Genomic DNA, 8,997 nt, shown 5'->3' on the forward strand with positions numbered 1-8,997 from the left:
AGGAAGCCACCACAGCCAAGTGTGACTCCAGAATGACACCTGTAGAACCCTGTGCCCATATTGCAAGGAAACAGCAAACACAGACCACAGCCTCCTTCCAAATCTCAATCAGGTGCAACTGATGTGCATTCTTCTGTGTGAAGAATTCCACCCACTAGTCTGTTAGTGGAACATTCCTGCCTTGTTCCCTCCCATCTCTCACTCCCTCCCCGGAGAGATAAGTGAGGTATCAGGTATCTAATTGGCAAGTGTGGAAGAAGAAACTTAACATGCATGGACCCATTCCCTCCCCTTCTCTTTTCTGCCCACAGGGATTATGCTTTCTGCTCTGTACAGATGTTCTCCTCTGCAGGATAGGAATAGCTGGAGTTGCCCATGACTGGCTGGGAAAATTGGCCTGACATTGGGGTATAGTGTTAGGTCACTGACTTGCCTACAGATAATGCTAATATCAGAGTTACCTCTAGAAGTAAGGATAATGCTTTGATCACTATATGCCAACTCCCTCTGCCCCCAACCTTGTTTTTACACTAATTCAAGAATCTGGTGAAGAAACTAGGGCTAGAGAAATGGAATCAAACTCTCCTGTGCCACTAGATAACACCAGGCACTTGGTCTGTCATGAGACGTCCTGCTTTATAACTCCCACAGTTTTCACAGCATTTCACACCTGTATCTCATATGATCCTCTCAACAACCTGTTCACAAAGGCAGAATGGCCATTATTAGCTGAGGAGCTAATGCTGCAGCTCTTATTGTTCATAACCTGTTCCACAATATGATACACACAGGAAATTGAAAAAACATATATATGCACACACACACACACACAAATTTCTCACTGTGGAAAAAGTGTGAGGCTGCTGGCACCAGAGGTAATGAACCCAGAGGTTCTAGTTGCCCTAGGCCTTGCCTTGAGAGGATCAATATCTTATACCTGTAATCCACCCCCTGCCCACCAGACAGGAAGCTCAGGCTTCGAGAAGTGTGCTAATTAGTCCAAGGTTGCAAGGTTAATACTTTAATAGTTGACCCTTGAATAACACAGGGACAAGGGCACCAACTGTGCAATAAACAATTCACGTATAACTTTAAACCCCCCAAAACTTAACTACTAATGGCCTGCTGTTGACTGGAAACCTTACCAATGTTATCAACAACCAATTAACACATATTTTATGTCTTATATACTGTAGTCTTACAATAAAGTAAGCTGGAGGAAAGAAAATGTTATTAATTATTAATTACAGGCCTTGCATGGTGGCTCACACCTGTAATCACAGCACTTTGGGAGGCCAAGGCAGGAGAATCACTTGAGGCTAGGAGTTTGAGGCCAGCATGGGTAACATAGTGAGTCTCCATCTTTACAAAAATAAAAAAAAATTTTTTTAAATGGCTGGACGCAGTGGCTCACGCCTGTAATCCCAACACTTTGGGTGACCGAGGTGGGCTGATCACCTGAGGTCAAGAGTTTTTGAGACCAGCCTGGCCAACATGGTGAAACCCCATCTCTACTAAAATTAGAAAATTTAGCCAGGTGTGGTGGAGGGTTTGGTCTTCTTGTCTCTGGGGTGGCAGAGGCAAACAAAAATTTACTTATAAGTGGACTGTGCAGTTTAAACCTATGTTGTTCAAGGGTTAATTGTACATAGAAGTTTAAGCTCAGATCCTCTGCATTCAAATCAGAAGAATCTCAAACACAGTCTGAAGTGGAAGAGGCACTTGTTACCTGCACACATCCCCACTATAGCTTACTGGGTCAGAGAAGTTCAAAGGGATGGCCTTTCCATCCTGCCTACATCCACTGGACCAATCTCCATCTAGAGATGCAACCTGCCTACTATCAGGTCTCTTCTTTTCTGAGCTAGAGCAGGTTTTTCTAGTTACCTTCTGGAGAGGGGAGATCAGAGGAGTCTGCATTAAGGCTCATGGTCTGGGTAGTCCTCTGCTGGTCTGGAAATCCACCGAGGGGTGGGCAGTGCCTGTTAGATAACCCAAGATGCTGTGCCCACTTCTGAATACAAGCTAAGCCCCGCTGTCCAATGTACACAGGACAGTAGATGGTGCACTAAATAAAAATGTCTCAAAGGGGAACCAAGAAAAATGGTAAAAGCATACCTTAAACTTTCAATTTGAACTTAAAGCACATCAAGATTAGGTACCATTTTCTTTAAAGGTAGGATCAAGGCATTTTCTTGGAGCAGGTATCTATTAACTGGAGTTCTGCCTTATCTTTCTTGCATTAACTGTATCTAGAGTTTATTCTACAAATATGTATTGTGTTCCTACTATGTGCCAGACACAATCTAGGTGATAAGGACACAACAGTGAACCCCACAAAGTCTCTGCACTCACGGAGCTTACCTTCTATTGGAATCTACCATACATTCCGGTATGGGTTTCTTTAGAGTAGAATGAGAACTTAAACACACAAGGCAATCCGAGTCTTACCCTACATTACCAAGAATTACCCTAAAATGTTTATGATTTTTTTTTTTGCTAGTCTTCACGACATGTCTTTCCCACACAATTCAACAGCAACTTTTGTGTGTAACTTGTTTTTATCAAATCTTTCCAAAGCATACAACTCCAGTTTTCATAGGAACAAAAACTCTCTTTTTGCTCTGATATTTCTTTGGTTTTCATGATAATTAGATTGCACAATCAGAACTGCAAGTACAATGGACAGATGTGGGTTGGGAACAAATAGCCCTGACCTCTGGTGAGCATTTAGCTCAATTCATGGGAACAGAAGTACCTCTTCTAGCTGGGTATCTAGCACGCCGTGCGCATTAGCGGTTCTGTAGAGGCAACAGGGAGCATCTGCTAACCGGATGATTTGGTTAAGTGGAGGTTGGCTTCTAGAGCTTCTGCCATATTGACTCACCTCTCTTCTTCAGACCAAATGGCACTCTTCTATTGAAGGGTTCAAGTACTTTTTCTAAAGCTTTACAAAGGTGGGGGAAACAAGATGTACCTTTGTTTAGCTACATTTCATCGTTTTTTATAAAATGCATGAAGGTGACGCTGTGTTTCTGTGCTGCCTTTTGTGTGATATCTTATGTGAACGTTCTCCTTTTCTCTTCAATCCTCTCTTACTTATGGCCCTTGTCAGGCACCCCAGGCACACCACTTCCCTCCCAGCCCTGCAGTCCCTTCTTGAGCCTCACAAATTCTGTCTCTCTTCGGGCATCAGCTGAGATCACTGCATTTTCCCTTAGCTCAGGATTTTGCTGGCTCTGTAGGGGGAAGAGGCAAATTCTGACACGTGAACGGGGCTACAGGAGTAGAAGCAGGAGAACACCGGCTTCCTTCCATCTGAAGGCAAATGTACATCACCACCACAAAATAATGTAGATTTCTTCAGAAAACCCTCCAGTCTGGCCTTCTTTACTTTTCATGAAAAATGCGTATTTCTCTTATTATTATAGCTTGGCCCCTATTTTCCTGCCTGAATTTCATGACAAAGAACTCCCCACCACACACACATTAACTGAAATGCCCCTACCCTGGGGAACAATTTGGAACCAAAGACATCTTGCTCAAATAGCATACACGGATGTCAAAGCTCCTCCCCAGTACAGTAGAGATGGATAATTCAGCTCATGCTCTACAATAGAGCACCCGTTCTACAGGAGAGCCCGTTGCCCTCCCTTTTGTAAAGGGATAAGAAGAGACTATGTTCCTATTTATCCGACAACACAACAGAACAAGCCATATTAGAGAAAAGCAGGAAAAATCATGATGCTAAGAAGTCAATGATAAAGACTGTTCCATGCCCCACAGTGTTCCTTAGGTGACAATGAGGTGATGGAGATTATTTAATCCAACCAGCTTATGTCAAAAATAAGAAAATCAAGGCACTTGGGTGAAATGGCTCACACAAGACAGAGCTAGCCTGAGGCAAAGCAGGGGTAAGAAGTCGCTGACATTTAGTCATTTGTAGCGTCCACTACACCAGCTGTTCTCAAAGTGTGACCCATAAACCCCTGAGGGTTCCTGCCATTCTACTGAGGTATTCCTGAAGTCAAAACTACTTTTACAATAATAATATGATGGTTTTTGCCTTTTTCACTGTGTCAACAATTTGCATCAATGGCGGGTAAAACTACTGGCATTTTAGCATGAACCAAAGCCTGAGCATCCAACTGTACTAGTCATCAATGTCACACACTTGCAGGAAAAACAAATGTCAGTTTCACTTAAACAAATGCCCTTAGGCTGGGTGCCTTGGCTCACCCCTATAATCCTAGCACTTTGGGAGGCCTCAGCCGAGGTCACAGGATCAATTGAGGCCAGGAGTTCAAGACCCTGCCTCTACTTGAAAAATTAATTCTGTTTAATATTGACAATTTTCAAGATAATCTATGTGCTGTGCGTTTGGTGTGTCCCCCCAAAGTTCTTGTGTTAATCCCCATTGCAACAGTGTTGAGAAGTGGGACTTGGCAGAGGTGCCTACGGTCATGAGGGCTCTGCCCTCATCAATGGATCCATGCCATTATCGCAGGAGTGGGTTATTTATCGCAGGAGTGTGTTCCTGATGAAAGGGAGGAACTCGGCCTCCTTTCTTCTCTTGCCCATGCAGCTCTCTCACCCTTCTGCCTTCTGCCATGGGATGACGTAACAAGAAGGCCCTCCCCAGATGCGGGCCCCTTAACTTCTCAGCCTCCAGAGCTGTCAAAAATACGTTTCTTTTCTTTATAAATTATTCAATCTGTGATATTCTGTTATGAAAACACACAACAGACTGAGACACTGTGTAAAAAATGAGAAGTATGCATAAAGTACTTCTGCTGTGTTCCAACTATGATAGTTATCTCTAGGAAAAACACTTAGGCGATTATTTGAGTTGTAAGTTGAACAAGCCACTTTTTTCATGGAGTATCTTTTTTTTTTTTTGGTTGAAAGAACAAATGACAAAGAATGCTATTTCAGACTAGTGTTTGGCAGACATTTTCTTAAAAATGAACAAAGGGAGCCTGTCACTTCAGGGAAAACAACTGATAGTATTTGTTGCTGATGATAAAATTTGAGCTTTCAAGCAAAAATTAGAATTTGGAAAAACTTTTGTTTACCACTGTGGAGCTTGACAGCTTCTCAATACACAAGGATTTTTAAAGAGATTTGTTGGTGATATTAACAAGTGTGATTTTTCCCTGATAAAAATAAAATATGTCAACATTTAAAATACCTGCATAATTCAAAGACAAATGTTTTCCAATGACCAATGAATGCATGTATTACAAAATCATGCATGGGTAAAAGATCCATTCTAAGTGCAAAACAAACCAATTGATTTTAAGGCAACAATACGAAAAGTTCATTGACAAAATTTCGTATTTCACATTGCAACTATCCTTTAAGACACCATCAAAATAGAATATCCACAATTATCTAAGAGGACTACTAAGTACTCTTCCCTTTTCCAGCTACGTATCTGTGTGAAGCTGGATTTTCTTCACACACTTTGACCAGTACAACATATTGCAATGCACTGAATGCAAAAGTAAATATTTGAGAATCCATTTATCTTCTGTTAATGTACACATTTTAAAAATTTCAAAATATTTCACAATGTAAAACAATGCCATTTTTCTTGCTGAAAATTTTATTTGGGAGATATGATTTTTTAAAAATAGAAATATGGGCCAGGCAGTGGCTCATACCTGTAATCCCAGCTACTCAGGAGGCTAAGGCAGGAGAATCACTTGAACCAGGAGGCAGAGGTTGCAGTGAGCTGAGACAGCAGCACTGCACTCCAGCCTGAGTGACAGAGGAAGACTCCATCTCAAAAAACTAAAATATTCTGGTGCTCTACCACGGTGCCGGTGTGCTCCGTGTGCCATGCTCTGTGTGCATTGGCCCAGATATAGAAGTTGGTACAAAGCTGGGATCTGACAAGCTTTTTTCTACTTGTGTCACTAATGGACCATTTATCATGAGCAGCAACTCGGCCTCTCCAGCAAATGGAAATGACAGCAAGAAGTTCAAAAGTGGGAAGAAGACAAGTTGTGGCTGCGTTGCCGACCTTGGGCAGCAGTTGGCTTCTCCACATAGAACCCAGAAGTAGGAGACTCAGAACTGAGTCTCTTCTCCCTCCCCGCTCCTGGTCACAAAACCCTTGAAATATCTAAGTTAGTGGAACTTTGCTTGAGTGAGATCTTTTTGATCTTCAGCTACATTTTTGGCTTTGTGAGAAACCTTATCATCAAACACAACGGCCAGCAACGTAACCAACAAGACAGATCCTCACTCCATGAACTCCTGTGTGTTCATTGGGAATCTCAGCACTCCTGTGGTCAAGAAATCTGATGTGGTGGCAATCTTTTCCAAGTGTGGCAAAATTGTGGGCTGCTCTGTTCATAAGGGCTTTGCCTTCGTTCAGTATGTTAATGAGAGAAATGCCCGGGCTGCTGTAGCAGGAGAGGATGGCAGAATGATTGCTGGCCAGGTTTTAGATACTAACCTGGCTGCAGAGCCAAAAGTGAACTGAGGAAAAGCAGGTGTGAACCCATCTGCAGTGGAGACATACAGCTCCTCTTTTGTCTTGGACTATGACTTTCAAAGGGATTATTATGATAGGATGTACAGTTACAGCACGTGTACCTCCTCCTTCTCTTATTGCTTGGGCTGTAGTGCCCTTGAAACATCAGCGTGTATCAGGAAACACCTCAGGAAGGGGCAAGAGTGGCTTCAATTCTAAGAGTGGACAGCGGGGATCTTCCAAGTCTGGAAAGTTGAAAGGAGATGACCTTCAGGCCATTAAGAAGGAGTTGACCCAGATAAAACACAAAGTGGATTCTCTCCTGGAAAAAACTGAAAAGGAACAGAGCAAACAAGCAGTAGAGGTGAAGATTGATAAGTCAGAAAAGGAGCAGAGCAGCAGCTCTGTGAAGAAAGATGAGACTCATGTGAAGACAGAGTCTGACAGGGGTGCAGATGACTCTGTTGAGGAGGGGACCTACTGGATGATGATGATGATAATGAAGATGGGGAATGACCAGCTGGAGTTGATCAACGATGATGAAAAAGAGGCTGAGGAAAGAGGATAACTCTCAAAGCGCATAGTAGGGTTTAGAAATCTTATCCCATTATTTCTTTACCTAGGCGCTTGTCTAAGATCAAATTTTTGAACTTAGACACCAGATCCTCTCCCCTAGTATCTTCAGCACATGCTCACTGTTCTCCCCATCCTTGTCCTTCCCATGTCCATTAATTCATGTTTCCCTGTGCCTAGTCCCATTTCACTTCCTTTGACGCTCCTAATAGTTTTGTTAAGTCTTACCCTGTAATTTTTGCTTTTAATTTTGATACCTCTTTATGACTTAACAATAAAAAGAGTGTATGGTTAAAAAAACAACAACAACAAAAGAAGTTCAAAAGTGACAGCAGAAACACCAGCCCCTCCTGAGTAATCCACATCTGGAAGCTGGAAGCTCCCCATCGACGTCACCGAAGGGGAGGTCATCTCCCTGGGGCTGCCCTTTGGGAAGGTCCCCAGTCTCCTGATGCTGAAGGGGAAAAACCAGGCCTTCATGGAGATGAACATGGAGGAAGGAGGCTGCCAACACCACGGTGAACTACTACACCTGGGTGATGCCTGTGCTGCGCGGCCGGTCCATCTACATCCAGTTCTCCAACCACAGGGAGCTGAAGACTGACAGCTCTCCCAACCAGGCATGGGCCGCCAACTCGGTCCGGTCGGGGAACCTGGCTTGGCTGCCTCGACAGCGGCCGTGGACACAGGGATGGCAATGACCTTGCCCCGTGCTCAGGATCATCGTGGAGAACACTTTTCACCCCATGACCCTGGATGTGCTGCACCAGATTTTCTCCAAGTTCGGCACAGTGTTGAAAAACATCACCTTCTCCAAGAACAACCCATTCCAGGCCCTGCTGCAGTACGTGGACCCCGTGAGCACCCAGCACACCAAGCTGAGGCTGGATGGGCAGAACATCTCCCACGCCTGCTGCATGCTGCGCAGCCACTTCTCCAAGCTCAGCAGCCTCAACTCAAGTACGACAATGAACACACAAACAGACCGCGACTACACACCCAGACCTGCCCTCCGGGATAGCCAGCCCTTGCTGTCAGACCATGGTGGCGGCCTTCGGCCTTTCCCTTCCCAACATCCACAGAACCCTGGCCTCCCTGGCCACCCCCTCATCGGCGGCTCCTGGACCCCTGGCCATCCCCTCTGCGGCAGCAGCTGCAGCAGCAGGCAGGATTGCCATCTCGGGCGAGGTGGGGGCAGGACATTCTGCCTTGCTGGTCAGCAACCTCAACTCAGAGAGAGTCATTATTCTTTTCGGAGTCTACGGCAATGTGCAGCACGTGAAGATTCTGTTTTTTTTCCCCCCTATTTATTTATTTTTAAATTGAGACGGGGTTTTGCCATGTTGCCCATGTTGACCAGGATGGTCTCAATCTCTTGACCTCGTGATCTGCCCGCCTTGGCCTCCCAAAGTGCTGGGATTACAGGCGCGAACCACCGCGCCTGGCCAGATCCTGTTCAATAAGAAGGAGAACGCCCTGGTGCAGATGGTGGACGGCAGCCAGGCCCAGCTGGCCATGAGCCACCTGAACCAGCACAAGCTGCATGGGAAGCCCATCCCCAGCACACTCTCAAAGCACTGGAACTGCAGCTGCCCCACGAGGGCCTGGAGGACCAGGGCCTGACCAAGGACATTGGCCACTCACCCCTGCACCGCTTCAAGAGGCCAGGCTCCAAGAACTTCCAGAACATACTCCCACCCTTGGCCACCCTGCACCCCTCCAACATCCCGCCCTCAGTAGCCGAGTAAGATCTGAGGGTCCTCGTCTCCAGCAATGGGGGTGGCATCAAAGGATTCAGATTCTCCTAGAGGGACTGCAAGATGGTGCTGATCCAGTTGGGCTCTGTGGAGGAGGCAGTCCAGGCCCTTATCAACCTGTGCAACCACAACCTCGGGGAGAATCACCACCTGCAGGTCTCCTTCTCCAAGTCCACCATTTAG

At 45.2% G+C, this 8,997-nt stretch overlaps 1 pseudogene; it reads left to right on the top strand.

The window, feature by feature from the left end:
- LOC108308150 overlaps positions 1 to 8,997 on the top strand; it is a 32,170-nt pseudogene extending 23,173 nt beyond the window's left edge.

This window comes from Cebus imitator, unplaced genomic scaffold, assembly GCF_001604975.1.
Source record: "Cebus imitator isolate Cc_AM_T3 unplaced genomic scaffold, Cebus_imitator-1.0 Scaffold83, whole genome shotgun sequence".
Taxonomy (NCBI): Eukaryota; Metazoa; Chordata; class Mammalia; order Primates; family Cebidae; genus Cebus; species Cebus imitator.